The sequence below is a fragment of the Coffea eugenioides genome, chromosome 4 (assembly GCF_003713205.1).
Source record: "Coffea eugenioides isolate CCC68of chromosome 4, Ceug_1.0, whole genome shotgun sequence".
NCBI classification, from domain to species: Eukaryota; Viridiplantae; Streptophyta; class Magnoliopsida; order Gentianales; family Rubiaceae; genus Coffea; species Coffea eugenioides.
In genome coordinates, this window is record NC_040038.1 from 18,912,125 (window position 1) to 18,933,564 (window position 21,440).

Consider the following 21,440-nt stretch of genomic DNA (forward strand, 5'->3'; position numbering starts at 1 on the left):
TGGTCCTAGGTCCCCTTTAGATCCTTGGGCATTCGTGTTACATGGTTCGGAACGAGTTGACCGAGGAACGTATCATGTGACTTGAGAGTGTGTGGTGAGAGCATTAGAGTGACCTATATATACTTGAGCGATACACGAGAGCGAGGAAAAATCACGTAAGGGAGTGAGGTGAGGCATTTACTACTAACAATTTGTTGAGTTTTGCAAGTTTATCATATCTCACGAGAATGACCTTACCATTGCACAACTAGCATTGAAAATGGATGCTATGTGGACTGAAATACAAAAGAGGTTCGACCGCAAGTTCGAATCCATGCAAGAACAAATTGAACAATTAGAAAAGTAGAGGAAAGCTTACCCTAAATGAACTAAGTGACTCTAATTCCGAAAGGGAGTTTGGGGATGATGAACACGAACCAAGGGAAGAGACGCACCACAAACATGGCGAAGATCAACTCAAGGGAATAAAACTTAAAATTCCCACATTCCAAGGTAAATCGGACCCCAAGGCATACTTGGATTGGGAGAAGAAGATTGAGCTGATCTTAGACTGTAACTATTACTCGAAGCTTCAAAAGGTGAAATTGGCGGCCATCGAATTCTCCGACTACGCAGCTGTTTGGTGGGATCAACTACGCACCAAACAAAGAAGAAATGAGGAGCCAACCATCCGAACTTGGGGGGAACTAAAAAGGATCATGCGAAAGCGTTTCATACCGGGTTACTACCATAGGGATTTGCACCTTAAGTTGCAAACCCTCACTCAAGGAGATGGAGATGGCAATGATGCGAGTTGATGTCCGTGAAGATGAGAAGGCAACGATGGCTGGATTCATTAGGGGGTTAAGACCGACATTGCCGATGTAGTAGAGTTCCAACATTACCTAGACATGGGAGAGCTAATGGACAAACCTGTCAAGGTAGAAAAGAGGCTCAAGAGGAAGGGTACCACTCGCCAAAACTCCAACTTCCAATCTGGAAATTGGAGAAGCACGGCTATGAGAGGCGAGAGCACTACCTCCGAAGACCAAATGCTCCATTTGCTAAGACAACTTCAAGGGAAGGATTCAAGGCCAATCAAGACACCTCCAAACCAAGAAACCGTGACACTAAATGCTGACACATTGCTTCCCAATGTCCAAATCAACGAGTTATGCTCATGATGCCCAACGGAGAAGTCCTAACGGATGAAGAGGATGAGCACGAGGAGATTCCAACTTTGGTCGAGGATGAAGAAGAGGTCGAGGTAGAGCAGCCCACACTTGAGTGTGTTGGCCTAGTAGCTCGCCGTGCCCTAGCTACACAAATTAGCATGGAGGATCTACAACACGAGAACATATTCTACACGCGTTGTCACATCCAAGACAAAGTTTGTAGCTTGGTAGTTGACCCCGGGAGTTGCACAAATGTAGGAAGTGCACACATGGTGGAGAAGTTGAACCTAGCTACTACCAATCATCCTACTCCCTACAAACTGCAATGGCTAAACAATAGCGGAGAGGTACACGTACTAAAACAAGTCTTAGTATCTTTTCGTATTGGTAAATATGTTGATGAGGTTCTATGTGACGTTGTTCCCATGCAAGCTGCCCATGTTATATTAGGCCAACCTTGGCAATTTGATAAAAGGTTACTTGGGATGGGTACACTAATAAATACTCCTTTCCTCACTATAATAAATGAATTGTGCTTGTACCTCTTCCACCTCAACAAGTGCAAGAGGATCAAGCCACACTTCAAAAGGAATTTGAATTGGAGCTTGAGAAAAAGAAAAAGCATGAGAGTGAGGGTAAAACTCGAGAGCCTAGGGAGAAGAGGGGCTAAGCCGAGACAAACAAAAAGGGAAAAAGGGGGAAAGTAGTTCAGCTAGAGAGGGAAAGAAGGAACGACTCCTACTAGCCAAAACCAAGGATATGTAAAAGGCCTTATTTTCTGATCATGTTCTACTACTCTTGGTTTGTAAAGAAGTAACTGTGACTAACACTTTTGGTGTTTCCTTGCCTAGTTCTATTGCTATCCTTTTGTAGGAATATCAAGATGTCTTTCCGGAGGATGTACCTAGTGGGTTACCTCCATTGAGGGTAATTGAGCATCAAATTGATTTCATCCCTGGGGCAACCTTGCCCAATAGACCCCCTTATAGGAGCAACCCCGAGGAGACTAAGGAAATGGAACACCAAGTAGGAGAGCTCCTAGGCAAAGGGTGGGTTTGTGAAAGTCTGAGCCCGTGCACCGTTCTCGTATTACTTGTACCAAAGAAAGATGGAACGTGGAGGATGTGCATCGATTGTCGCGCCATAAATGCTATAACAGTAAAGTATCGCCATCCTATTCCTAGACTAGATGACATGCTAGATGGGCTACATGGAGCTATAATCTTCACTAAAATAGATCTAATGAAGAGGTCGATAGAGCCATCCAAGTAGAGCAAGTTGTGAGGACCCGTAAATTTCCCTAATTTTATCTTATTTATTTTATTTCCTCGCGTGTATTTTTCTTCATTATACCCTACTATCTCGATTTTCCAGAGATTTTATAAGTGAATAGAGTTTTTAAATCATTTTCCTAGTTTAAGTTAGTTCATGATAAGTTTGAAGTGTATTATTGACGTGGGACCCGCTAGTGCGGTAAATGCGATATATTTTTGACAACTTGTTGGAGTTTTGTATCAAGTGATATTATTTTACAAGGTGCTAGGATACAATTAGAGGTTAGTTAGATAAATTACCATTGGTAGATAAAGGATGAGAATGAAACCCTAAGGTGCCATTTGTTACAAAATCATTGGAAGTTGGACTTGCCTAACTTTCTTACTAAATACCAAAAATTTGACCAAAATTTCCCAATTTCTTCTTCCTTCTTGGCCGACCACATTGAGAGAGAAAAGAGAGAATACCTTTCATTTTGCCACTTCAATTCTTGTCCAAATCTTGAGTTCCAACCATTAACATCTCAAATCACTCCATAAACACTCTTTGCTAGGAAGGATTAAAGTGGTTGGTGGAGTTGTTTTGAAGGAAGAACCCCTAAGCTACTACCTTTCTTGAGGTGTCAAGGTATTTTGCTTGGAAACTCATTCTTTGTTCCTAATAATGGTAGATTAGTAACTTGTGGTGGCTAAATAGGTTGTTTTATGGAAGATTTCATGGATTAAAGTGGAGTAGATAAATTTCAGATTTTTTTGGGGATTTTTCTGTTTTCATATGATAGTTATGGTTGGCCTTAGATTGATAGCTCTAAATTGTGTTAAATGGAGCCTTTGTACGTTAATTGCGGTTGTTTGCAGAGAATTTCCGAATTTGTGCGGAAATTCCAGTTTAGGGTTTTTTCTTACCCTGTTCTGCTTGGTTCTGTTCGGCCATGATGGAGACCGAATAAGTCTTAGGTTAAAACATGAAAGTTGTAGGAAATGATGTTTTATAGCTACCTGTAAAATTTCAGCTCAATCTTAGCACTGTAGCATGTGAAAAGACCAAAATACCCCTGATTGCCATAGGTAGAGCTCTGTGGACAGTGTTGACATTTCACCAATCTGACCGCATCTGTTCACCCTGATCCGTACTGAATTAGCATTTGGCCAAAACATAGAAGTTGTAGTGCTATGTCTTAGCTTTCCAACGGCCCTGAAAACACCTCAATCGGACTTCAGTAGCCTGAGTTATTGTCGTTTCAGCATAGTACGGTTAACTAGCCTGATTGTGGGATTCTGGTTCTGTAATTTAAAATTTTGATCTGGTTACACTACGAACTAGACTAAGTGGTCTTCATCAAAGTTGTAGCCCTTTATCTTAACTTCGAAACGATATAAATTGCACACCAATTTGATAAGCATAGCTTCGGTTGTGTCCGATACGCTAAGCGACGTCAAATCTGTCTTTTGTTTTATGGTTTAAACTTCATTTCCGGACATTTTCCTAGCTTGATTTTGTACTTGTACGACATTGAGCCTATTGAACCACTATTGAAATGAGATTATTTTGTGTGTGACATTGGGGCTGATTTGAGGAAAAATAAAGTCATGATGGCTGGAAAAGTAAGAAAATTTAGGGGGAAATACTGTTCAATTTTCTAGGCTGTCTGATTCCTTTAAGTTGGAGTTGCATTGTGGTAGAATGAGGGGGTTTGGGGTTGTTTGTAACCCTCGTACCAATTGTTATCCGTTTGCTCAAAAATTGCATTTTTATTCTTTTGTACTCGTATATAACTTGGAAAGGCACCTGACTAGTAATTGAACCTCACTTGTGCCTTCCGTTTACTCGGTTTTGGATGTGGAAACTTCAACTACTTTACCTTTGTTATTCTTAGGGTTTCACAGTAATTAAGGCCACTTTGGGTGAAAATTTTGACGTACCTGTACTTGAACTGGTGAGTGTACCACTCCCCTTATTTGTTGCTTAACTTGGTTTCTGCATCTGCAATATGTGATTTGAATGACTGTACTATCTGTTTATTCTGTTTGAGACGAAGGTGTAATTTATCACACTCGTTCTCTTGTCTGTCTGTGTGCCTATTTACTGTGTGTAATATGTTATCTGCATCTGAGTCTGTTCGGACGTCGTTTGGAGGCTGGTATCCAACGACCTTTCTGTGACCTCTGAGTTCAACACCTGTGGCTAGTTACTTGAGTCGGACCGGCAAGGGTCTGGTCGATTAGATAACGAACCACGGTAGTCTGTTTCTAGGAATTTTTGGGTATTGAGACTCTTGATTTCGGTATACTCGAGTATTACCACTTCTATTTCTGTTGAGGTGTTCGGGTCCGGTAAGGGGTATGTTTGGTGGACGGAATTTGGTGTAAAGTGGGGTCTACGGACATGTTGGTTCTATAGACGTTGACGGAGAGTCAACTGGTCTGGATCAAGTTCTGCCATGGAAATCTGGCTCCTGAGAGCCGCCTGTATCCTTCCTATTTGAATCATTGTGTCTAACTGCTTTACTTTATATCTGGCATGTATACCTGATTGGTTAAATGTGAAATGCCAAGATTTGACTGCTATTATTTTGGTACCTCATTGAACGTAAGCTCACCCCCTTCCCGTTATCTTTGTTTTCCTTTCAGGAGCAAACTTTGAACCCATGATCTTGGAAGAAAGGGTTGAGCTAGTGTAATTAATATTTTGTTAAGCTCTTTAGCAACCGAAACCCGAATCGTATTTTAAGTATATGAATACTTTGTCTTGTATTTTAGGTTAGTTAATTTGCCAAAGACTCCGATGTAAATATATATATAAGTGTTTAACCTTGTCTATTAAGTGTATTCAGTTGAGATTATGATTTTATGGTTTGGTAAGCATGTTCTCACCTTAGTAGTCTCCGATTGTTCGTTTTCTTTGGGTCCTATCGCGCGTGCTATATTGGGTTTGTGTGATTCGACTCCGTAGTCCTGGCGAGAGCTGGGTAGGCGGTCCGCCAAACCCTTTGGTTCGCCTTAAGGTGAGGTGGGGCTGTCACACAAGTGAAGGTACCATTGGGGCCTATGACACGAGCGCGCGCGAAGAGATTGAATGAGGCGTTACAAACCTTGGTTCGTGCGGCCCGAGTTGGTTCGTGCGGCCCGAGAGGCTAGTGGAGAGTCTAGCTTCGTCGAGGCCGTCGGTGGCCTTTGGCTCTCCACTAGCCTCTCGGGCCGCACGAACCAAGGTTTGTAATGCCTCATTCAATTTTTTCGCGTTCGCTCGTGTCATAGGCCCCAATGGCACCTTCACTTGATACCAGCTGATATGAACGACACCAACCTTGTGATGCAACCCGTACAGAAATGCTAGGATCTAGATGGCGAGACTCACGTTGAAGACAAACGAACACAGCGGAATCACCTAAACCCATTGATCACGTGGTCAACGAACCTCGGTATTGGTAGATGACGTCACAATCTAGCGCGGTCCTAGATAATCAATTGAATACCAAAGAAAATGATTCTAAGATATTCAAGGATGCTTCAATGAAGCTTTGAGAGAACTCTCAAGTATTTTATTAATCTTCAAAACTAACTCAAACAACCGAAATTTCTTGCTTAAATATTAAACAAATAAATATGACTAATGGGCCGAGCTGTGACGACCCCACTTCTCCCAAGGGCGAACCCAAGGGTATCGGCGGGCCGCCTGCCTAGCTCGCGCCAGGACTCAAAACTTAAAGAAATAAAACTAGATAAATCGAAAGAGCATTATATACAATATATACAATCCCAAAAGTTATATTTACATCTTCAAAAGTCTCGAGTCCAACCACTCTAATACACTATAACCCCAACCAGCAGAAGATAGACCCTAAGAAGGGTCCTTATACAAACCACCAAAACAAAAACAAACATCCTAACTGTTCAACTATTACAAGCCAATCTAACTATACTAGTATACAAGCCAAAAGTCCCCGCGTCGGCCCCTGCTAAGGAAAACAAAAGAGAAGGGGTAAGCTATATGCTTAGTAAGTAAACAGGGGCAAAAGCATAAATTTCACGTAACAACAGTTACATAGTAAGAGTAAAGCAAAAGCAGAAAAGTAACATCAAATAATAAGGATACAGGTGGCTCCAAAGCCAATTCATATGCCATGCGTGATCTCCTGCCGACACTCCGTCGACCACACTCAATGGTCCGTAGAACTTCACTTGTACACCCACCGACACCTTATCACCCTCACTGGCCAGTCACCTCACAAACTTGCCCGGGCGAACGAAATCACAAACTTGAGCTTGAGTCACAAGCTCGGGTCACAAACTTGGTCACCTTCTCGGTGAACCGGATTCACAAAATTGGTTCATAACATGAACCTACAAACTTGGTGACCTCAGACTAAGTTGGACTGACTTCGACCAAGCCCTAACCTGCTCGAATAGTCCATACAGGTCTTAGATCGGGCCCACGAACTCACAAACTTTGCAAACTTCACAAACTTTACTCGAAAGTCGCCCCGAGCCACAAGCTCAAGGGTTTTGGTTCCAAAAGGTTCATATACATATGCCAAGTACAATTATACATTCAAATTAGGGTTTAGGTCGAGTGCGATAAAGTACACCCTCGCCTAAGTACCCTTTTCACACATCTCAAACACATAGCAAAGAAAACACACCAAACTGGCCTGAATACTTACTCAAAACGGAAATAGCAAAAGTACGAAGTCGGATCGAAACGAACAGCTAGTAGTGGACCCCACCAGATCCGCCCAGCTCACCACCGTCTGAAATAGGAGATTGTGTCACATAATATCGTAAACGGCTACTATCGTGCCTCAAACAAACAAAACGGCAAAAACGGCACGCGCGCACGTACATATGACGGACGGAAACGGAAACGGCCATTAGCGGAAACGGCAGATTTGACACTCGTTTCTATTTTAATCATAAGTTGAGCTACGAATATCGGATTAAGGCGTATGAGATGCCATATCGAAGCTTACAGGATGAACAACAACTGTTATGAAGACATCCAGAACTAAAACTGGAGGCTTCAGTCCCAAATGAACCAAACACAATCACTTACGAAATCTGGCCAATGCACAAATGGTCAGTTTTGAGTGCAAACTGTTTTCTATGATACACATGGGCAAAAGAGCTGTAAATTGGCAGTTAGCTAGTTCATTCCAGATGGAACAACTTTCATGAAGGTTGGCAATCCAAATTCGGAACGGAAGTTGGTCATCAGGACCAAAACAGATCTGACCAGAAAATGGTCATTTTCACGGGCAGGCCTTATTTGCTCGGCTATATCTCAGGTTTTATAAATCCGATTCATGAAATTCCAAGGGCGTTAGAAAGCTCTGATATAGGGCTATAAGTTTGGTGTTTTGGTCGCAAGCCCAAACAGCTTGTAACCTAGTCAAACGTGAAGCCGAAGCTCCAGTCATAAACTGTCCGGATATAAAACAGTTCTGACATGCATTCTTATTTCGATCATAACTCGAGGTACGGGACTCGGATTTTGACGCACTTTATAGCGTTTCGAAGCTGTGACCAAGAACTACATTTCTTATGAAGGAATCAAAATCCAGATCGTACAGGATCAAAATGAAAACCCCCACGGTCAGAAGCTGAAATGCAAAACGTACCCAAACTAATGTCTAAAACAGGCCTGAGTGTTCTGTCTATCACTCATAATACACTACTCCGTTTGACTTGAAACTTTACAGAAATACTCAGGACTTAAGGGGCTACAATGTTGAAGAAGGCAACTTTGTCCAGCTTTGAAGATAACAAGGTCAAAAATGCAAGACACTATACCAGAATCGCAAAACAGGTTCACAAACCGTATCCTAGTACAAACATCATAACTCAGCCTACACAAGTCCAAATCCAGAAATTCCAAAGCAATTTGAAAGCTTAGAAATAGGGATACATTTCATCAGAAGACCTCAACATCCAAATCGAAAGCAATGCCAGTCAAAACAGACGAGTTCAAACGCAGTTCGCACATTCTGATCAACCCAGAACAGCAACAGTAAAATCGACATATCTCACTCTACACTACTCCAAATGACCTGAAATTTTACAGACACCTCAAACACATCAATACCTACAACTTTCATGTTTTAAGCAAAGTCCAATTCGGCCTCTAACCCTATGATCCAAAACCGGACAGAATAAGGGGTGATAAAACCCTAACTTTCCACAATTCAATCCAAACCCAAAATTGGTTACAATTATCACTAATTCACACCTACTAGAGTCTTTTCCCCTCATTATCAACCATCATAGATGACCACAACAACACATTCATATTAAACCAAAAAATTCCTCAAAAATATAAAAACTTCACCAAATCACTTCAAATCAAGAAATAAAGCACAAATATCATCACTTTAACCACTACTAAGCATAACTTAAGCATCATTAGATGTAAGAGTAAATTCACACACCACTCACCTAGTAACAAGAGAGGTAGAGATGTTGGCCACCTTAGCTCTTCAAACAAGCTTCACTAAACCACTCACTAGCACCAAAGGGATAGAGTTTATGGAGTAGAAACTTGATCAAGCACTTGGTTGGATGATTTGAGCTAGGTAGTTACCAAGATTTTGAAGAGTTTTCTCTTCCTTTTTAGCTCAAGAGGGCCGGCCACCAAGAAGGTAAGAAATGAATGAATTTTGGTTAATTTTAGGATATTTAACCAATTGGTCAAAATGTCAACAAAAATGAATAGTAAATCTTAAGTTACTTCCAATACAATGGTGACACTTGTCACCTCCATTAATGCACTCCTATCTTTTCTTTTTCCTCTCACATCAATCAAATCACCTCCTCTACTTATCTCCTAACACCCGATAAATTTTACACAGTATCCAGAATTTAACCTAATTGGCCGAATTTTTTCGAACTTTTCGCACTAGTGGGTCCCACATCCGATATACGTTCTTATTTTCTCAAAATCTAACCGATACTTGAAAAATCATCTAAAACCCATATTTACTCATAAAAATTATCTGGAGAAAGTTCTAGTAAAGAAAAATGTAGAAAAGGCGGGCGATAAAGAAAAGAAACAAAAACCCCACTTAAACTTGCTAATAAAATAAACTAGGGTTTTCAACCTTAACCGAGGTTAGGGTTTTTTCTCCTTAGCCTTAAAACCCGAATTCCATCCCGCCGATTTACGAATAACCCTCATATCAGCTTACGGACGGACTGGGGCCTCACACGAGCTACTCACTAATGTGGCCCACATGGGTGACTAAGGTCCAAACCACAAGTCAGTTGGACCTCTTTATTACACAGTACCAAACCAATGGGCCATGGACCCCTTAGCCGAATCATGGTGGGCTACTCTTCACTAATGGCCGAAATTAGGACAACATGTCTAGCTTCGTCGAGGCCCTCGATGGCCTTTGGCTCTCCACTAGCCTCTCGGGCCGCACGAACCAAGGTTTGTAACGCCTCATTCAATCTCTTCGCGGGCGCTCGTGTCATAAGCCCCAATGGCACCTTCACTTGCTCCACTTGGATGGCTCTATCGACCTCCTCATCATTCCCCTCCTCTTGCGAAAGATTTGTCCACAAATCGACCTCATCATCTGCAAGATAGGGACATTTTTTTGTGGCAGGAATAGGATGCTGATCAACCTTGGAAGCCTGAATATATTCTTTAACTCCTTTGGGATGATATTGAATTAAAGATTTAATTACCCTTGCTGGAGAAAAAGATTTCTTACCAAAAGTAGTATATGGATTAATAACAGGAATAGAGGTAGGATTAATCACCTCTGGTTCAATAGAAACTTCATACAAGTAATCTAATTTATTACTATTAACTTTATTTAATACAAGCCCACTAGAAGTAGTTACAGACGAAGAACTTGATGTAGACATGGTAAATAAACACTTAAATTCTGAAAACTTTAAGATTCTGATCAATAATCACACGACTCTTTTTTGCTTTTTCTTTCTCTTTTCTTTCTAACTCTTCACACTTAAGAACATAAAGACGATGATAAAGCAAATCAATACGAACTTGTTGACTAACTATAGTATAGGACATAGGATGTAAAAACTCTGCTGCATCTTTTTGTTCTTTTTCATATATATCAATAAACATTAAAAAATTTTCTTGATTATAATTATCATAAGCACACCAATTATTACCTTGGAAAATACGATCTCGAATATGATTATACCAAGCAGTATAATTATTATGTAATTCTAACCATTGCATAGTATTGCGATATTCATTGACAATATTCATAAGAACGGAATATTGGAAAAATGAGTAGGATGAAGAATTATTTCCTTTGAACGTTTGGCTCTGATACCAACTATCAGAGTTGCCAGCATCCTCCAAGATATTCCTAATCAACTCAGCCATCCTCTTGGCTTTTCAATGATCAAGGGTCTTTTATGAAGCGATTTTGGAACAATTCATAACTCTCCACATTCCAAATGATTTTCCTTTGCAGTGGAAACAGCAGGGATATACCCATATACATTTTGGAGCAATCAGGATTTCCTTATCATTCCATGGAAGAAAAGGACTACCAGTAGTTGCTCGTGTAGCACTACTTGACACAAGATTCACTACATACCAGCATGCTTGTATAGCAACTGTCGAAACAACTTTAAATGCTGGAACAGTTTTTGTAACCCTTTTCCCTAATTTTAATATGTCTTTGGCAGATCCACATCTTCTTGATGCTTTAAAAGTACAGGTACAGATTGTTGGTGCAGATCAAGTTCAAGACGCAATAGCAGCAACTTTACACTATCAAATGGTGTATAGGGTTCAAAATCATGCTCTTGATCTAACAATTCCTGGTGGTGATAATGCTCTTCTTATCCAGGTTGATGAAAAGAATACAGCATCCTGTACTCATGTCCCAAGACAGATTACTAAGTTAGATCTAATCTCTCTGTTACCAAACAGTTGGATAACTGACTATGAATCTCTTCATACACAGGCTAATGAACCCCTCGAGTCCTCAAACTCAAGGATTGCTCAAACAACAGAAGGGAGAATTTCTATCTCTTTTGATCATTCCTGATACGGTCCTCGATCAACACGTTTCGAGACACGTAGCACGTTTGTCCAAGGATCTAGCGAGGTTGTCCAACGCTTGGATTGCGGGACCTAAAACCAAAACGGACGACACGAATTGATTAAAGGTGGTAGAACAACGACTCCAATGGAGGTGACTACTCTAATGGATAGGTCAGTAGAATAATCAAGGACCTTCGCGAGATTGCTCAAGAACCCTTGCCAAAAAGCAAGTAAAGGATCGAATGCTCTCAACAATGTGAAGAGAACAAATCAGAGTTTTATTATCATAAAATGCGTACCCGTTAACCGTACAAAGTGAGCCTTTATATAGGCTAAGGGGCTAATGAAACCCTAGGAAACTAGCTAAAGGAAGGTCGGGCACTCCTTGGACAAGGTGGGCCGGCCCATGACTTAAATAAACTAATCTATTCCAACTCTAAACAATTGAACCTAACACTAAGGCCTAGGGCCTAGTCGATCAACCCTTCATAGGCTCTCGTCGTGGGCTTGGATCATCATGTAGAGAACTTGATTATCACCTTCCAAGCCTTCAATATCCCGATGGACTCCTTGTTGGTCTTGAACATTTCGCACAAGAGCTTGAAGTGACTCCTTGAAGTGTTTGGCTCGTACTTGTGTGACTGGATCCAATAGAACTCGAACTGGATCATTACTTGGGCTAAGGTCCGTGCACACATCAGTTCCCTCCACTTGAGAAGGATTTGTCCTCAAATCTGGATGGAAATGGATGATACTACAAGAGTTGGTAGTATGAACCCCAAATCTAATGCCACCACATATTGGCCCTCTTAAACTGAATGATACTTGCATACGTCATGATTACTATGATTCAGTGCTCATGTCTCTTGGTTAGTTTGAAAATGCTCACAACCAGCCAAGTAAAACTCATGACTTTACTCCAATGGCTCCTCTTGTTCGTATCATTCCCCTTCTCTTGAAAGCAATTTATCCACAAATTGAAGCACGAATGGTGACAAGACGAGTTACATGCCTTCGACTCAATCTTGTTGTGATGGCTACAGATGGCATCCATTGCAAAACCCACGTGCTAAGTTAGAAAATAACCCTTGTCGAACCTTGAATCTCACAAACCATCTTCAATGTATGCTCAACTTGATCGTTTGTGGTCATGATGAGGTAAGGGTCCTCAAAGTGGCATGAAGTGTATCCCATGAAATCGAACTCCGGCTCGAACACACTTGCAAGGCACCAAGGCGGATTTGGTGATGTTGGAGCTTCATGTGGACTAAGAGCAAGACGAAAATCATAATGGTCATTGAGGTATTTGTTCTTTAAACGAACCCTTGGTACACAACCATCCCCAAAATGTGGAGTGTTCCCTTCAAGATGAGCTCGAATCAACTCCCCTTTGGTGTGGACTGATTTGAGTTGACATTGTTCCATGAATGGATACCAACGGGGTTTAACTCTTGGAGTACCAACTCCATGGAGGCTTGCAAAGTCTACAATTGATTTTCGAATGGAACACACCAAGATCAGCTCAACTTGCCTTTAAACAAAGCAAAGGTAAGTTCGTTAGGAAAATAATAGGCCTTCACCGGGTTGCTCAAGATCAGCCCACTTTCTCTCTTTTCTTCCTTTTTACCACCCATTTCATCAGATTTTTCCATCTTTTTTTCTAGTTCAACAGCTGACCCTTTCACCTCATTGCTTTCAACTCCCTCGGGTTTTACCTCTTCAGGCACAATTCCCTCATCTAGTTTTTTCTCCATTCTATAATGCTCAAGCTCACTTTTCATGTATGCTAGATCAACACAAAACTGGTCATAAGTAAGTGATACTAGTACAAAACGACGACCATTAAATAAGAAGGAATACTTATTAGTATGTCCGTCATATTTAACTTCTCGCCTCGACATCCATACTTTGCCCAACAACACATGTGTCACTTGAATTGGGACTACATCACACAACACCTTGTCCACATATTTGCCGATTTGAATAGGTACAAGTGTGTGCTTAGTAACCCAAACATCACCACGAGTGCTCGTCAACTTGTACGGTTGAAGATGATCAATGGTTGGAAGATTTAATTTCTCAACCATGATAGCACTTGCAAGATCACCACAACAAGTATAAAACCAACCAAGCAACTGAGATTTGCTCATCTACACCACGTAATGCCACTTCTTTGACTCCCTTAGGATCAGGAAGACAATGTTGTGGGCTAACTTTTATGCATCCTGTACTCGCCATGACGTATGAGGGAACCTGCAAAAAGTTAGCAACGAAACCGAAGATAGCCTTTCACGCTCCCTTACGTGTATCCACTCGCACTCGTGTATATGGATGTCACCCTAATGCTCTCACGACACTTCTCAAGTCACAAATTGTTCCCCTTGAAGAAATGGAATTCCTCGATGAATTTTCAATCAACTTCTCTCCAAGTACTCCAAGATTGTAACGTTTAAATGGCTGGAATTTGAAGGGAAGTTTTGGACAAATTTGATGGATACGCTAGTGTGAATGGAATCTCAATGAAAACTTAGCTTCCTAAAATGTAGGAGTGTGTTCCTAAAATGTAGGAGAGAATGTAGGAGAGTATTCCTAAAATGGAGGAGAGAATGTAGGAGAGTGATCCTAAAATGTAGGAGTGTGTTCCCAAAATGTAGGAGAGAATGTTCCTAAAATGTAGGAGTGTGTTCCTAAAATGTAGGAGAGTATCCAAGTGAGAAAAGAGTTATCCAAGTGCTTTACTTAGTTTCCTAATTGACTTTGGAAAGCAAGTTAGTTTTGGAAGATTTAGTAAACAACTTGGATGAAGCAAGCAATACTTGGACAGATTTGAAACAAAGAAACCCTAGCGTAAATGAAACCCTAGCCGCAAGTAGAAACCCTAGCCACCGCCCCACTTGTTTTCTTGTTGCTCAAGTGATGACTAATGACCAAGACAGATTTGGGAACACAATCTTACGGCAAATTTTGGACAGAAATTATCGATAAACTAGACACAAACACAAAAGGGATAACACACCAACAGATTTTGGGTTCGGATGAACAGTACGTGAACAGTGTCAGTGAACAGTAACGATGAACAGTATCGGTGAACAGTACGATGAACAGTGTCTTTTTTTTATTATTAACAAGGCAGCGGACAAAACATAAAAACCCTATGACACAACTACGAAAAACAAGGATATAACGAAAGATACCACCACCTAAGCTCTGAAGCCAACTGATACGGTCCTCGATCAACACGTTTCGAGACACGTAGCACGTTTGCCCAAGGATCTGGCGAGGTTGTCCAACGCTTGGATTGCGGGACCTAAAACCAAAACGGACGACACAAATTGATTGAATGTGGTAGAACGACGACTCCAATGGAGGTGATTACTCTAATAGATAGGTCGGTAGAACAATCAAGAACCTTCGCGAGATTGCTCAAGAAACCTTGCCAAAAAGCAAGTAAAGGATCGAATGCTCTCAACAATGTGAAGAGAAACAAATCAGAGTTTTATTATCATAAATGTGTACCCGTTAACCGTACAAAGTGAGCCTTTATATAGGCTAAGGGGCTAATGAAACCCTAGGAAACTAGCTAAAGGAAGGTCGGGCACTCCTTGGACAAGGTGGGTCGGCCCATGACTCAAATAAACTAATCTATTCCAACCCTAAACAATTGAACCTAACACTAAGGCCTAGGGCCTAGTCGACCAACCCTTCATGGGCTCTCGTCGTGGGCTTGGATCATTGTGACAGCCCCACCTCCCCCTAAGGCGAACCAAAGGGTTTGGCGGACCGCCTGTCCAGCTCTCGCCGGGACTCAGTCGCTCACTACAGTCCTCAAATAAAGTACAATATAAATCTCAAATATACATCAAATGTTCCACAAATTCACATATCATAAGTGAAGCGAATACTTCTCAATTGCACTACAAGCTAAAACCTCAAGAGATGAAAGTTCTCATATAAATACAAGTACAATTGCAGTCTCAAATATTACACAAGGTCAAACTAAAACTTCAACGGTACAGGAGATAACCAACCATTCACATGGAGCACTTTAATATCAATACTTCCGTCGTTTCAAGCCCTGTGGAGGGGAATAAAATAGTTTTGGGGTGAGTTAGAAGCTCAGCGAGTAACTAGTAAAAGCAGTCATCAAATCAATTTCTCAACAATTCATTTCAATGATGTCATGAATCAGTAATCAAATGTACGTTCATTGCTCTCGTGAGCCAGCGAAATCATTGTACTTAAACATCCAATGCTCAAATCGATCAGTTAACATTGAAACGGTGATAGGAAGCCCGCTGGTGCTCCAGATGAACATTAAACGTTGGTGGAGACGTTGGTGTTCAGCACAAGACTTCCCAAGAACTCATTAAAGCCAAATCATGTCATGAACTCACATGCAAGCACACATGCTATGCAATCGAGTAAATAATGCAAGAAACAGTTCATAAGTAGCTTTGAAAATAGTTTGGGGTCACTCACCAACCACGGCTCAGGAACCATCCATTATATATCATTGTCTTACTCAAGTCCAAGCCCTAGATCACAAATTCAAAGCAACCAAACATTCACAAAGATCGGACAGTACTTCCCCTTAATTTCTTTATTTTCCAACCTACAAACATTCACCAAATTGCATCTTACGAACCACAATTATACATACGGTTCATAAGCAATAAAACACATCCAATTAGGCCACAATATCCTTCAATCAAAGCCAATTAGAAGCTCAAAAGCCAACCATAAGAAAACCCCCAAATTAAACCCTAGAACCAAAATTTATCCCCACAAGCAGAAATTTTCCGTAGGAAATCATATCTAGCACAAATAAACTTCACCTTATACCCAACCAAACTATCATTCAATGGCCAAATAACAATTATCACATATAATCAGAAAATTCACTAATAAATCAGAAATTCACCATAAACTCCTTTAACCCATGAAATCTTCCACAAAATAGTATATACAACATCTCTAATCCACCAATTAACAATCAATTGAAGTAGATAAGAAGTTCTTAGCAAGATACCTTCACACCCCAAGAAAATGGTAGCTTAGAACTTCCACCTCCAAAACAACTCCATCAATAGCTTCAACCCTCCTTAGAGAGCACTCGTATGGAATAGATTGAAAAACTAACGGTGAAATCGCAAGATTGAGCAAGAAATTGAAGTTAGAAATTGAAGAACTTTCTCTCTTTTCTCTCTATGAAGCTCGGTTGAGCAAGGAGCAAAAATGAAGATATTTTGGCCAACAACAGGATAAGAAGGAAGAAAAATCAGCTGGTCAAAGGTGATGGCCGACATGCCACGTCACAATCAGGCCAGAATCTGGCCGGATTCAAGGCAGTGGCAAAAATCATTCTTTTTTCAAAACTCCAAGGCAATCCGGCCAGGTATCTGGCCAAAAACTGGCCGGATTTCCGGCCGGATTCGCCAAAAACAAAGCTGGCCAGAAATTATTTTTTTTCCGGGCGTCACAATCATCATGTAGACAACTTGATTATCACCTTCCAAGCCTTCAATATCCTGATGGACTCCTTGTTGGTCTTGAACATTTCGCACAAGAGCTTGAAGTGACTCCTTGAAGTGTTTGGCCCGTGCTCGTGTGATTGGACCCAATGGAACTCGAACTGGATCATTACTTGGGCTAAGGTCCGTGCACACATCAATTCCCATTTAAAATCTTCCTCTAAATCACATATTCCTTCTATTTTGCTTGCAGAAGTTCCAATGAAATCACCAAGGGAAGAAGCAATTTATTTGGGAGCATATGAAGAAAATTGCAAAAAATCTTGCATCCTTCAGGATATAATTCAGTATTTTGATACAAATGGAGATGCAGTCTATTACTTCCAAGATCCTATTTTTGGGCATATCTATTTTGATACATGCACAAATTGTGAAGAATGCTGGTTGGCAGAACAATTGGAATGTGATGTTTTAGATCTCTATTCTAAAAACAACAGATCTAAAAAGGTTAAACCAAAAATGGTTCTAAACACACCCCAAAAATCGAAAATGCTGCTCCTATAGTTTTACCTACAGGAGCAACAGTTAGTCCCAGTTCTGCTGAAGAAGTTCTTAATTGGCATACAGAAAACTCTCTCGTTCAGAATTTTGCACTTACTTCTATTCACAAGAATGTCACAGAAGTAAGAGGGAAAATTGATCATGTGGATACAGCTGTTAAAACTCAGAATTCCCAGGTATCACATATGATTGATGTTTCCCAGGTATCACATATGATTGATGTTTTTGAAAGAAGACTTGAAGGACTCAAATATGAATTACCAACTGATTCATCTTCTTTAGCTAGTTTTGTTTTGAATAAAGAAAAGGAAACTCAATTTATTCAGAACCAACTTGCTACACTCAGAACAACAGGAGAAGTTCCTAAATTTGATATTGGACCAACTGAACCAGCTCCAAAGGTAAGTCCAGGTTTTGGTGCTACACCCATCAGAAACTGGCCAACACCTTTTTATTTTGGAGGTGTTACTATTGCAAATCCTTCAGTATTTTTTCCTGACCAATCACAGCAAGCTTCTAAACCTTTTGATATTGCACAAGTTTTGCGCGATTATCGCAAAAACAAACAGAAGCAAAAAGATGAAGAAGCAATCCAAAAAAAAGCTCAAGAGGCAGAAGAAAAAGCTGAAAAAGAGGAAAAGAAAAGCAAAACAAGTAGCACAGGAGCCAGATACTTCATTAATGTATTCTGTACATACTAATCCTATTTTCTCTCTTGAACAGGAAAGAAAGGCCAATGAAGCAACTAAGGTTTATGATAATCCTCTTTCCTCGATGATGAAAGATCTTCCTGATGATTCAATTCCATACATTTCAACATATTCACAAGTTTCTGACAATGAATTTACAAGCCAAGAATCAGAAGAATCAGAAGAAAAAGAAGAATTTTCTTTGACTGATGGATCTTCTTCTGACATCTCTACTGCAGAAACTGAAAGCTCTGTTGAAAAAAGCAAGATTGAAGAAGAACAAATCCCTGAAATTCATATGGCAGATGAACCTGAACCTGAAGTAGAACACCTTGATAAAGAAGGAGAAGCTTCAACAACATTCAGGCCTCAGAAAACAGACTTTCCAAAGGCCAAGGGAGTACAAATTTGTACAATTGATAATATTCCTGCTGAGCAATGGGAAGCAAAATGCCAAGAATTTCATGCTTGGATGATTGTCCATAATTTAACTGAAGAATCTCATTTTGAAATCTTATCAGTTTTTACTGCTCATTTTGCAGGGATTCTCAAAGATTGGTGGACAAGTCTTGGAGATTGAGACAAGATGGTTTTCTTAACCTTCAAGATTTCTCTGAAAACATTAATATTCTTCATTTAATGTTTATCGAAGATGTCAAAGAAAGCAAGGAGACAAAGCGAAGGGAATTCTTTCAAATGAAATGTTTGTCTTATGAACGAAAAGATCTAAATAAACATTTCAAAAGAATGACTAAATTATTTTTTGCTCTTGGTGCAGATATAAATCTTAAACAGGCTTTTATCAATTCACTTCCAAAATCTCTTGTAGATGGTGCCGAAATATATATCCATAACAAATATGGATCTATTCTTAATCTGTCTACAGGACAAATTAAGCAAGCGGCTCTCCTATCTCTTGATGATCTATGCAACAAGAGAAAGATTATTCGCGAATACCTTAAAGGAGATGCCTGCAAAAAGCCTGAATTGATAACGAAAGGGAGATGTCAAGCATGTGTTCCTTTCAAAAGAAGAAAGAAATTCAAAAGATTCAAGAGTTTTAGCAAAAGATACAAAGGATTTCCAAAAAGACCTTTCAGGAAGAAATGGTGTTTTTTCAAAAGGAAAGGCAGACAATTTCGAGGGAAAAAAGGAGACAAGTGTTTCATATGTGGAAAGCCAGGACATTTTGCAAAAAATGGTCCTCAGAACCAAAAGGGAGTACACCTTATTTCAGAAATTCAAAATGAACTTTATTTTCATAGTTCTGATTAATTTTCTGAGCAAGAAGAAGCCACTGACTCAATTCTTTTGGCATTACAGGTCCTTGATAAGATTTTTACTGTCACTCCAGTAAAAATTGATAAGAAAACTTATCCCCAAGCCCTAGTTCACATCTTATTGGATAAGTATTCTAAACCAATTCCACTGATTGCATTTTTTGACTCTGGTGCTTCACTTTCAATAATGAAAAAAGACGTTTTACCAGATCATTATTCGACCCCATATGTTCATGAGTTTAGAAGGGCTGAGGGGAATCTTTTTTATACTGAATTCATTACTAAAACTCCCATTACTCTCAAACTTCTTCCAGATTGTTGTGTGAGTTCAAAATTCTTTGGTACAACTTTTGTTTCCAAAGATCTTCTGCTTGGATTTGATGTTTATCGTGAAGATAAATATCTTGCTATAGGAAAAGGGATAAAATCAAAAAAAATATTTTAAACCCTATATTGATATCCCAAAACTGTATCTAATCCAAGAAGAACAAATTCTGTTGATAGAAGCCCAACTCAAAGAATTTCAAGAAAAAATGATCAAAGAATCACGTGCTTCCAATCATCAAGAGTTTTTGGGAAAATGTGATCATCCTCTATGGGAAAACACTGATTTTTATATCCAACCTCCTTTCAAAAAGAATGAGGATATAAATCCCACAAAAGCTAGTCATTCCGGAATGAATCGTAAAGATACTAAGCTTGCAGAACAAGAATCGAGGAGCTCTTAAAGTTTGGGTTGATTGAACTTTCTGACTCTCAATGGGCATGTCAAGCATTCTATGTCAACAAGAGATCTTAACAGGTAAGAGGTAAAATGAGATTGGTAATTAATTACCAGCCTCTCAACATTTTCATTCTTGATGACAAATTTCCTATTCCCAACAGATTTACACTTTTTGCCCATATTTCTAAAGCAAAATGGTTTTCAAAGTTTGATTTAAAATCTGGTTTCTGGCAGTTGGGAATTCATCCTGTGATAGGCATAAAACTGGCTTTTGTATTCCAAATCATCATTTTCAATGGAAGGTCATGCCTTTTGGTCTTAAAACGACACCTTTACTTTTCCAAAAAGCCATGATAAAAATTTTTCAGCCTATCCTGCATTCAACCCTGGTATACATTGATGACATTCTTCATTTCAGTAATTCTTGGGAAGAACATTTCCAATTGCTTAATACTTTTCACAATATTGTTAAGCAATATGGGATTATGATTTCTGAAAAGAAAATGATTTTGGCAAAACAAGTAATTTCATTCCTTGGAATGAAAATTTCTAATGGTACTTGTACACCTGAACAACATGTTGGACAATCTGTTAAGGATTTTTCAGAAGAAAATTTGACAAAAACCCAGGTGCAACAATTTCTTGGAGTTATTAACTATGTCCGGGAATTTATTCCCAAGACAGCAAAGCATATTAGTCCTTTGACTAAAATGCTCAAAAAGACTCCACCTCCTGGGGATCTTCTCAGACCCAAGCAATTCAAAAGCTCAAACAAGAACTGGTAAATCTTCCTACCCTGCATATTCCAGCTGTGGGAAAGAAGATATTACAAATTGATGCTAGTGACAAATATTGGGGAGCTGTACTTCTTGAAAAAGATAAACACGGCACCAAACATTGTTGTGCATTTGCAAGTGGAAAATTCAAAGTTTCTGAACAACATTACCATTCCACTTTCAAGGAGATTCTTGCAGTAAGAAATGGAATTAAAAAAATTCTCTTTCCTTCTAATATCTCATCATTTTTTGGTAGAAATGGATATGGGATCATTTTCTAAAATGCTGCATTTTAAACAAAAAACCATTCCTCACCCACAACTCCTTAGATGGTCAGCATGGTTCTCACAATATTCCTTTGATGTTAAACACATTAAGGGAAAGAAAAATATTGTTGCTGATTTCTTTTCTAGAAAAGAACCCATACCTCAACAAGTCTCATCCTATTTAATGTTGACAACAGTTCAACCAGTACCTCCT